This window comes from Pogoniulus pusillus, chromosome Z (assembly GCF_015220805.1).
Source record: "Pogoniulus pusillus isolate bPogPus1 chromosome Z, bPogPus1.pri, whole genome shotgun sequence".
NCBI lineage: Eukaryota > Metazoa > Chordata > Aves > Piciformes > Lybiidae > Pogoniulus > Pogoniulus pusillus.
In genome coordinates this window covers 65,879,464-65,889,211 of record NC_087309.1, presented here as the reverse complement: position 1 = coordinate 65,889,211, position 9,748 = coordinate 65,879,464, and the positions used below count along the sequence as shown (strand labels likewise).

Genomic DNA, 9,748 nt, shown 5'->3' with positions numbered 1-9,748 from the left:
ATTGAATTAAGTTGTGGTACTGTGAATGCACTGCATTAAAATCTGTGGCTACTGCGGGTGCATAATGTATCACAGTCAAACACATCATAAACGATATTACCATGGTAAGTAGAAACTTTTCATTTTATGTGTGTAAATAAGAGTTACATAGTGGTCTGTTAACTGTAAGCATTCTATGGAGCTGGAAAGGATGGTACGTGATGTTGAAGCTGTGTAGTAATACTTCTGCAAATATTTCATTCTGATACTGTGGGTTTCTGTTTCCTTTTATTGTTCAGAGTAAAATTACAATTTACAGGACTTTTTTTTTTTTTAATTGAGCAAAATTAAGATCCACTCGTGGCAGCAAAAATGTGCCCTAGTTTTGTTCTGTTGCATTTCCCAAGTGTGGGCATAGGCTCCACTTGCTATGATACTGATGCAGAATTTTTTGCCTTGTAGAACTAAGCATGGTACTTATGCTGATGAAGCTGTGTCCTTCAGGCTGTTAAAAATGACAAGTAAGTTACATACTCTGGGTCTTAAACAAAAAAGTTTTAAAAATAACTGAGCTGCAAGAAAAATGCTTCAACCCTTGTACTGCTGTACTGTTGCCAGTGATGGCTTTTATTTGCCTATAAAATGGCAACACAAAGTTCCTGACAAATTCTTGAGGAAACAGTTATACCATACTGTTACAAACTGTTTGTGTATGTATGAAAAGATGTTCAGTGCAGATTGTTTTCCTTGTTGGCTTCTCTGATGCTCATTGTTAGTTTGGCATCATTCTCTACCAGGCTAGAATTGCTGCAGATGCCGCTAAGGTGGTCACTAAAGAACAATGAGTATATAGTATTCTTGCCCAGTATTTGAAGTAGAAATGCTGTAACTTGATATTTCCCATCATTAAATAGAATGACATTTTGGTGTAAGCAGTTCTTGGTTAAGTGTTCATGCAGTTTGCATGTTTTTAAATCAGACTTTTAAAATGGCAATTATATGGAATTTCAGATCTATTGGATAAATGTTAAATGACTTGATATTTGAATCAAGGATACTTCCTCCTGGGCCTTTTGCCTGGCCATGTATAGCTTGTGTAGTTATTTTTCTGAATGACTTTTCAAAAAACTATTTTCTTAAGTAATTTGCATGCAACATGTTTATTAACATGCATCCAATTTATATTTGGAGGTTAATTCTCTATTCCCTTACATCTTGTGCACGTTTCTACCAGAATTTGCATGTAGAATTCTTACTTCATTAAGTAAAGGTGGATTTCAGGCTGTGACGATAAAGCTGAAGTCTACAGACCCACATATTGTTTTGAGTTCTTCATATTTCTTAAAACACTCGCTGGAAAGATTATGTTCAAAACTGAATTATAGAATCACTCACGGTTGGAAGGGACCACAAGGATTATCTAGTTCCAACCCTGCTGCCATGGGCAGGGACACCCTACCCTAGAACAGGCTGGCCAGAGCCCCATCCAGCCTGGCCTTAAAACACTTCTGGGGACAGTGCCTCAACAACCTCCCTGGGCAGCCCATTCCAGGCTCTCACCACTCTCATGCTGAACCTGCTTCCTCACATTCAGTCTGAACCTACCCATCTCCAGCTTTGCTCCATTCCCTCTAGTCCTGTCACTCCCTGGTATCCTAAAAAGTCCCTCCCCAGCTTTTTTGTAGGGCCCTTTCAGATACTGGAAGGCCAAAATAAGGTCACCTCAGAGCCTCCTCTTCTCCAGACGGAACAGCCCCAACTCTTTCAGTCTGTCCTCATAGGTCTGGTTGGAGTGGATTTTATAAGAGCACTTTGGCATGTCTTGCCCTCCATCCATAATGCTACTGCTATTTATACAAACAATTTCCTGGTTTGGGGTATCTGAGTAACAAATGGATTTAGTCTAACTGGTGCAGATAAATAGCCTCAGCAAGTTAGAATGAGTTTTATCTCACTGTACAAAGTGAATCATAGGATGTGACTCATTTTTACTCTAATACTTGCATCAGATTTTAAATAAGGGCAAGGACTATGTCGGCCATTATGCTTGTACAGTTGAGGCACACGATAAGCTCTTAACGTCAGATTCTGCAGATTGCCCAAAGACAAGTAATTCTTACCTACTATTTTTCACTTCCATTACAGACTTGAATCAGCAGAATGGTGTATTCAGTTCTGTAACCATCTAGCGAAAGTTCTGTGCTTCGTCTTTCCCAAAGAACAGTTAGTACCAGCAAGAATCATCTCTGCACTGTGAGTGCATTTTCCCCACAAAACAGTGGCGCCACCTACAGAGTACTTTTGAGTGATGAGTATTGACGTTTGTAGCTGTACTGGGTATTCAGCAGAGTATATCAAGAGTTTTCGCCAGCAACTAATCACACCAGTGACTGCTTTTTTCTGCTTCTGGCCTACAGTCCAAAAATTCTAGCAGGTCTAACTTTACTAAAATTCATTATTCCTCTGTGCGATGATTTATCTGGAAATATCAGTTGATTGATTGATGTAGCCAAGCTTACAGCAACTGCTTGCAGTCTGTGTTGCTCACAAAATAATACATTTATTTACAGGAACTAAGTGTCTGTGTGCTTGCCTTGTTTTTTTGGTTCATTTTCCTTTCCACTTGTGATAATTCTTAGAAAATGTTACCTCTTCCCTCCAAGGCTGTTTATGTGGTGAAATCATCCATTCCCATTTCCATAAATTCCCTTCTAGCAGCGTCAATAAATGGGATGAAGAATTGTCCTGAAGAGTCGAAAGCTGAATAGGGGGAAGAAGAGATTCACAGGGATGTTTGTGTTTGATTACTTTTAACTCCTTGTTAATGGTTAAACTCTGTGACAGCACTAACCAGCTCTGGAATGTGTGACAGTCCTGTGAAGGAAGGCAGATGCTAGCCAAAATACGATGCTAGCCAAAATACCTAGAAGAGCCTTTAAAACAGAAAAGGCAGCATGGGAAGGGCAGAAGCAAAGGCCATCAAGAAGATATTAACTTTGCCCAACGGCATATGTTGTTGACAGAGCAGGGAAAAGGCTTGGGGCAGGTTGCACCATGTTGTGTGGCCCCTTAGGGAATGGTATTTAAAATTTGCTGCGTGCCTTTATTTGTATTTGTAACCAGTCCGGTTTCCTATTCAGCTTTTTTTTTTTTTTTTTTTTTTTTTTTTAAGAATCCTGCTTAAAAGATATTTTTGAAACTAAAAATTGTTTGGAGTTTTGTCCTGCTCTGTCCCAAACTGTCTTCTATGTAAATTACAATTGGCAGAACAAAGACAAGATTCATGGTCACTACCAAAGGAGGTAGTCACAGAATCACAGAAACATTCCGGTTGGGAAAGAACCTCAGGATCATCAAGTCCAACCGTTATCCCTACTCTCCCAAGTTCACCCTTAAACCATATCCTCAAGCACCACATCCAAACCACTTTTAAACACATCCAGGGGCGATGACTCAACCACCTCCCTGGGCAGTCCATTCCAATGCCTGACCACTCTATCTGTGCAAAACTATTTCCTAGTCAGCAGAGGGTGTTTCACTGGGGGTAGAATAAATAAAGCTACAAACAAAATTTTTAAAAAAGTTATTCGTTGCAACCTCTTTTTTTTTTTTTTTTTTTTTTTTTTTTTTTTTTTTTTTTTTCCTGAGTTCAGATTAAGGACAGACAAGTTTAGGTAAGAAAACAAAAGATGTTTAGAACAAGTCATAACATGTTGCTGCCCCCTCTAGTTTTGTGAATGGTTTTTAAACTTGTGTGTCACGGTGATTTTGTAAGCATTGTTACTTTCCAGATGTAGGCTCTTCTGCTACCCATCAGTATTCTCTGCTGTACTGGTGTAAAAATTAGGAATAAATTAAATGTCAATAGCGTTACTCCACGGCATTTTAGAACCATTAATCAGGCATTGTAAGGCCACTTTTACAAAAGTAGCTTCAGAAAAAAAAAAACCCAAACATTTAGACAGCTAACAGATGATGTTTTTTAACATTCATTAAGAAACCAGATACGCAGCACAATGTAAACTAAATAATCTGACACATACCTGGAAGTAAGACTAAATTTCCACTCCTCATGCCCTCATGCTGCCTGAATGTAAGACTGTCTTTTGTACTGATTCCTGAGCCTGTCTATGGCTGACAGAAAACGAAATGACTGAATCAGTCTGTCCTTTCCACGCCGCCCCCGCCTCGATTTTGCTGCTTGTGCATTTTAGATTGTAATGGTCACTCGCGGAGTATTGTATGTACATGCACATAAATTATTAACCTTAGCTGCAGGCAGGCTTTTTTCCAATACAACAGTCAAATGCAGTTTTGTATTCCCTATCAATCAAAGGCTGTTTCGGTACCTCCACGAGGAACATGCTTTGCCTTCTTTATCTTAGTTTCTGTATGAGGCATACTGCACAAACATCAACACCTAACCAGGAAGAAACTCATCTGAATTAGGAATGCTGTGGGAATTTGGCGCATTTAGCACCTACTGAAAAAACATCTGCCCTTTCTCACCAGCAACTAAGAACAACCCGGAAAACTTGCAAGTACATTTTGTTTCCCAGGCCTGACACCGAGGCAGTGTACTGTTTAATTTTAGAGGGGCTTGCATGGAGTTTAACCATCCAAGCAAGCAGATACAGAGTTCTTGGTGATACTTAGTGCCGTACAAAACAGAAGAAATACCACTCCAGAGAATCCTGTTAGGGCTGTTTGGCCTTGCTCATCTTATCTCGGCTGCAAGACAAGAGTGATGCCAGAAAGCTGATACCTGTGGAATGTCAGCCTGAAGTGCAGTTCCCCTTAGGTTTTCAGAAACAGCACTGGTAGGACTTGCAGAGTGATGCTGCGTGTGCTGGCCTGGAAATATGAGTTGCTCTGCCTTCTGCTAACCTTGGATGTTTCAGCTCAGTGGTAATGTGAACAGTCTGCCTGAAAGAGGCCAGAACACACCAGTGAAGCGGAGGGAAACTGGACATACCCTCTTGTAATAAAAAGTTGGTGAAAAGCAGATTCAGAAGCATGCGTGGAACAGCGCACCGTGGTTTTAAAAGCCGTTTCTTCCAGTTATAAAAGTTTTAGAGGGTCAGTGATTCCAACATCCTAGCGAAATGTAAACGGAAAAACGCAGCAGTGCAAGGCTGTGTAGCAGTGCACCCCGAGAACGGCAGCGGCAGAAGGGCTCGGCCAGCCCCGCCCCGGCCTTCCAGCAGCCTGCACCGGCCGCCGGGGCTGCTGCGGCGGCCCGCAGGTAGGCCTTCGGTCCCGGCGCGGCGCCTCTTTGGGCAATGCAGAGCGACGAAGGCAGGCCTGGGGCAGAGCGGGGTGCTGAGCCTCGGCCCCTCCCCGGAGACGGGACAGGCCGAGAAAAGCTGAGAGGCAAGGCGGCCGGGGCGGCCCCATCGTGGTGACTCAGCGGCGCGGAGTACCGGGCTGCAACCGGTATTTCCTGTTCCACCGCCCGCCGCGTGTGTGCCAGCGTGGGGCGGGGGCAGCTGGGCAAAGTCACCTCTGAAACGGGGGAGGGGGCGAAGGAGGAGAGGGAGGGGAACAGAGCAGCCGCAGGTCAAGCTGTGCCCACAGCGGGGCTCACAACCCTCCCCGTCCAGTCGCCGCCCCGCCCCTCCCCTTCCCGCCTTCCCACCTAGGGCAGAGCCCGGCACCTGCGGCGGGAGCCCGCCCTAGGGCGGCTGCGCCGCCCCCACCCGCGCCCCGCAGGAAATCTCTCCACTCGGTGGGAGCGGCCGCAGCGGACTTGGGCCTGGCTTCGGCTCTACACTCGGACTTGGCGCCGCCGTCGCAGCCCTCTCTGGGGCGCGGGGCAGGGCTGAGAGCAAGGCAGGGCGTGCAGTCCCAGTTGCCAAGTCATTTCCCGGGACCTCTGCGCCTTCTGTTGGCCGTCGCACCAGGGCTGCTTCTGCGAGCAGGCGAGTATCCTTGTATGGGGTGGGCTAGGCTGCCACAGCCCCGCACCTCCTCGCCGCTCCGTTCTTTTCGGGCAGGTGTCGCGCTCCGCTGCCTCTCGCCTCCCTGCGTCCGGTGGCTTCCTCTCCCCACTCCGGGGCCCGCGCTGAGGGAAAGCGCTTCGCGACGTCTCCCTCTCCCTTTGTATGCTTTGTATTTTCTTTCCTTTAGTTCCTCGGTCGCACTTTGCTCTCTTTGTCCCCAGGAGGCGGCGCGGAGACCGCTTTCCCCTGCGGTGCACCCTCGCCCTGGCCCGTCCCCTCCCGCCGCCACGCACCTGGGTGCGCTCACGGCCTGGCTCGGACCGGGGATCGGCTTCGCCCTAACGGGATTAAGCGGCTCTCGGTGACTTTTTCCGTGCTAAGTACTTTCCGGGAGAGTGCGATACTACGTGGGAAGTGGGAGAGATGTCACCGATGAATCAGGGTTTTTATTTACCCGTGTTTTTAACCCTTAGCCGAGGCGGGCACCCGGTCGGCGCACAGCCCTGACGGCGGGGCTGGGACTGCCTTTGTTACACATAGAATTCTTGAAATCTTGATGTTGGCACATCCTGAGCGGATTCCAGCCGCGCGTCGAGCTCTGGCTAACTGGGTCAGGGGAAGTTTCAAGTTAACGGGGAACTGTAAGACAAAGGAACGGGCAGTTCCAGGAGCCAAATGCTTGATTGCCCTCTTAAAGTGCCCTGGCATCGGTCTTGTTTTCGGTGCTGGAGCCCAGATACGATGGATTGGCATCGGGGGGTGTCAGAGTTCATCTGTCAGTGGCATGTACTTGCTTTATTTGACTGCTTATTTTCTCCCTATTCGAAACATGTTTCCTCTGCATTTAGAAGTACGTGTTTTCGAACATACTCTTTAAGATTGTTTACCTGAAAATTCTCGTACTTCCAATGATGCCTTCTAGTTGTTACTTAAGCCAGATGGAATCTGAATAATTTGCTCCCTAGCTTTGATTTATAAACTGGTGTCAAATTCGCCAGCTAGGACAGGGTTTGAAAGCTCAGTGCCATGGCTGTGCTCCGGCTGAAGCCACCAAAAGTGTGCTTTTTTCCTTAACCTTTGGATGTAACTATCAAGGTGGGATCGTTTAAAAGATTTCTTTTGTTCAGCAGAGTTTAATTTTAAAAGTACAGGGTCGTGATTTGGCTGTAGATCAGAGAAAAGAAAAACAGGTGCTATGACTGATAAAATTGTTTCTTTAGTTTCTGAAGCATTCATAGTGTAAGGATGCATCCGTGAGCTCTTCCAAGCAACGGCCCTGTCACGATCCATGGAAATCCTGACATGCGTGAGTCCGTGATCCATGCATAGCTAGAATAAGGTACTGGAAAGCATGGGAAGTTTGACTGTCCAAATTGATACTTAGTGATAGGTCTTTGTGCTGCCTGAAGAGGCTTGGCAATGCTTTGCATGTAGTAAACGTGCGTGTGCCATTTAGACATGGTCACTGAGATTATACTTGGTGAAACTGAGTGCTTATGCAGGCCATGTGCTTGACATTTATGTGAGTTTACTATTGTAATTGCTTCCAAACTGTTATATGCAAACATCTTCTTATGCCCTGAACACTCCATTCAAGTAGTGGTAGTGACTCTTCTGCCCTTTAGAAAAGTCTTCGAGATGGACCGGGGAAATCGTATCTAACTTAAATAGCATTCTACATTGCTCTGCGCCACAACGTCAGTAACTGCTGCTGTGATCGCTGCCACATACATGTTTTTTTTTTGTGAGGCTAAAGATGAGCATTGGGAATAATGCGTTGAGTTTGCATGAAATATAATCTCAATAGAATTATTCAGAATGAAGCATCAAAGTAATTAAGTGTCTGATACTTTTTGATTGCTTAATCCCCCCCGCCCCTTTCCTGGTTCAGTGTCTTCTAAGGACAACCAGGAAATCTTTCTTAGCGATCAAAATAACATTAGGCACTGGCACGGTTCACAAAATAGGGTTTGTTGTACTTTTATAAACCCTAGATATTTAAAAAACACCAGAAAGTTCATGGCTACTAATAATCCTCAGATGGAGAAAGGCCTAATACTGCAGGCCTAGTTCAAAACTGCATTTAACTCAGAGCTAATGTAGATGATTTGGGTGTGTGTTTTAACAATTAGCAACATTGTCTCCAGAACTTCCTTGTAGGCTAAAGGAAATCTCTTAATGCTGAAATAACCGTATTTGCTATTTTCAAGGACAGTTGTGCCTTGTCTTCATTAGTTTCATTCTACTGTAGCAATACTGGACGCAGTCATTGCAGTAACAAGAGAATGAAAGCACAAACATGGTGTAGCAGCTACAGTTTATTGAAGTTAGAAGTTTTCAAGTCTGGTTTATTTTCAAGCAGGTGTGAAAATACTTGCTGCTGGGAATAAAAAGGAATTCATTAAATCTGACAATCGGGCTGTGATACCAGCTGTATGAGGCCTGTGAATCTTAATCCCAAATTACAGTGGATTTCTGTGAACTTTAGAAGGCTCTTCCAATATGAGACAATCTGTTTGTAAAACAAAATGTTTACAGCAGTAAGGATATAAGATATAGTTTTTAGGCCTGTCTTCTAATAAGTGGAACTTGCCATAATGAAGATAATTTGTGAGTGGTGTGTTACCTGTAAAGACTGAAGCACTAGAGGTGGGTATGACTGGGTTGTCGTGGCTGTACTGATGTATGGACACCACTGCATGTCATCTTTCACAATTAAAGGTATAGTTTCAGTCCCGTGACTGAAACTCTAGGTTGTTTGGGAACCCACAGAGAAGTACTTGCATTTAATTTCTACACAGATTTCTGTACCAGATACTTTTGTCAAAATACAGCTGTTCAACCACAGGGTGCTTTTCTCAGTTATCTGAACCTATCTTCTCCCTCAGCAAAACCAGCATCATGTTAGACCTTTATGCCTACTCCTACATAAAGTGAGTTTACTTCTTGTGCCCAGAATCTTTGGGGCTTTCTGCTATGCTTTAATGGTCTTTTATCAATAGCAGGGTTGTCCTAGTACCACTTCAGAAAGTATTTTTTTTTAATAAGTAAGTTCTGATTTAGAATTTACTGCATTTTTTTTTCTTTTAAATCAAATAAAACCTCTGTTTAACAGTTGAGCCAACACTATTTTTTACTTAAATGTAACATTATTAACACAAGTACTGACTGCACTTTGGGATTAAACAGCGTCATGCAGCAGCAAAGACCATTCCAGGTCATTTCACAATTTAAACTATTGAAGTTTGGCTTGCTTTTTAGTTGTTTTGTTATTGTTGGGTTTTGTTTTCTTTTAAATCAAATGACTGCTTTTTGTTAAGAGCGTGTTGCTAGGGGACTTTGTAGATTTCTGTTTCAAATGAGAATGCAGACTGTTGCAACTCCTTTCTGTTCATCATTAGATGACCCGTTGCAGTTGTGAATGTATTTAGGATGTTTATGATCCAAGCTTAGTAATGATGGAGTGAGCTGTGGGAGTTCTGGTCTGATATCTTGTATGGCATCTATCCTGGCGTGTATTCGTCATCAGCAGGCTTTGTTTTTAGGAAACATGAGCTACCCAAGTCTTCCTGAATTTAGGTCAGCATTGTCATTGTTTATATGAGTGTTGCAGCCTCAGGTAACCATGGTTCCTAATCTAAGAAGAAAAGGAAAATCATTAGTGTTGTATTTTCACATGCGTAATGTGAAAAGACAAAAATGTGTGATGCAGCAAGAAGTAGAAAAATATAAATCCTCCATTATTCTGATCTCCAATACCTGTTCCTTTTCTGTGCTGTTGTCTTTGCTTCTGTTTTACAGCAGCAATGCAGAACTGGTTTTGAGAA

The 9,748-nt window shown here is 43.8% G+C and overlaps 1 protein-coding gene across 1 annotated transcript in view; it reads left to right on the top strand.

The window, feature by feature from the left end:
- The first annotated feature begins 5,659 nt into the window (after positions 1–5,659).
- TJP2 (tight junction protein 2) overlaps positions 5,660–9,748 on the top strand; it is a 74,141-nt gene continuing 70,052 nt past the window's right edge. Inside the window, exon 1 of the mRNA XM_064140397.1 lies at positions 5,660–5,900. The gene's annotated coding sequence lies outside the window, so the exon portion shown is untranslated. The remainder of the gene's footprint in view (positions 5,901–9,748) is intronic.